Below are 1,052 nucleotides of genomic sequence, written 5' to 3' on the forward strand. Positions count from 1 at the left end.
TTAGTGGCTTAGTTTACATCGTGAATTTGATACGCGTACTATATAGTAACTTTCTGTTAAATAACAACGGTATATTAAGCTGGTATAATACTCATCAAGAAAACGTATTGTATTGATTAAACGCGTCGCCGTTGATATGCATTGTCAATATTAAAATTATCTAATAGAAAGTTACTATTATACGCGTATCAAGTGCACGATGTAAACTAGGCTAATGTGATACGGGCTTAAAACGTACCGTAAAAATGAACCAATTACAATCGAGTATTTACAAAAATGGCGACCTTACGGTTCGACAATACTCAAAGTGATTGGTCAACTCTTATGGTACGTTTTACGTTATGGCTCTTGCTCACAGAACGCGGCAACGCTTGCTGCGCGGCGGAAGTTCGCGCAACAGCCAATCAATGCTGCTTTCCGTAATAACCTTCTAGCTCTTATGGAAAAACAACATATTGATTGGCTGTCGCGCGGCAAGCATTACCGCGTCCTATGTGCAGGAGCCATTAGGGCCTCCACACATAAATTGACATAACAGTGGCTACGTTCCGCAGAGCGTATCATGTGCATGATACGCTGCATTAGAGTGAAAGAGATATGAGAGTGAGATAAAAAAAGAGGGAGAGCACTTAGGTGATGTTCTCGAACGCATGAAAGCGCATAGACTGCCTCAGCTCCCGAGGTAGTGTAGTCCATGTGCTCTCATGCGTTCGAGAACATCACCCGAATACTCTCCCTCTCTTTTTATCTCACTCTCGTATCTCTTTTGCTCCAACGCAGCGCATTATGCGCATGATGTGCTTTGCGGAACGCAGCCAGTAACGTAAACGTACCGTAAAAATTGACCAATTACGCTCGAGTATTCATCAAAATGGCGACATTACGGTTCGATGATTTTCAATGTGATTAGTCAATTTTTAGAGCCCTCACACATGAAATGACATAACTGCATGTGCATAGCATAATGGCTCCTGCACACAGGACGCGGTAATACTTGCCGCGCGGCGGAAGTTCGTGCGACAGCCAATCAATATGCTGCTTTCCGTAATAAC

The sequence above is a fragment of the Odontomachus brunneus genome, unplaced genomic scaffold, assembly GCF_010583005.1.
Source record: "Odontomachus brunneus isolate Ranch 3 - 2012 unplaced genomic scaffold, Obru_v1 Obru_scaffold_209, whole genome shotgun sequence".
Taxonomy (NCBI): domain Eukaryota; kingdom Metazoa; phylum Arthropoda; class Insecta; order Hymenoptera; family Formicidae; genus Odontomachus; species Odontomachus brunneus.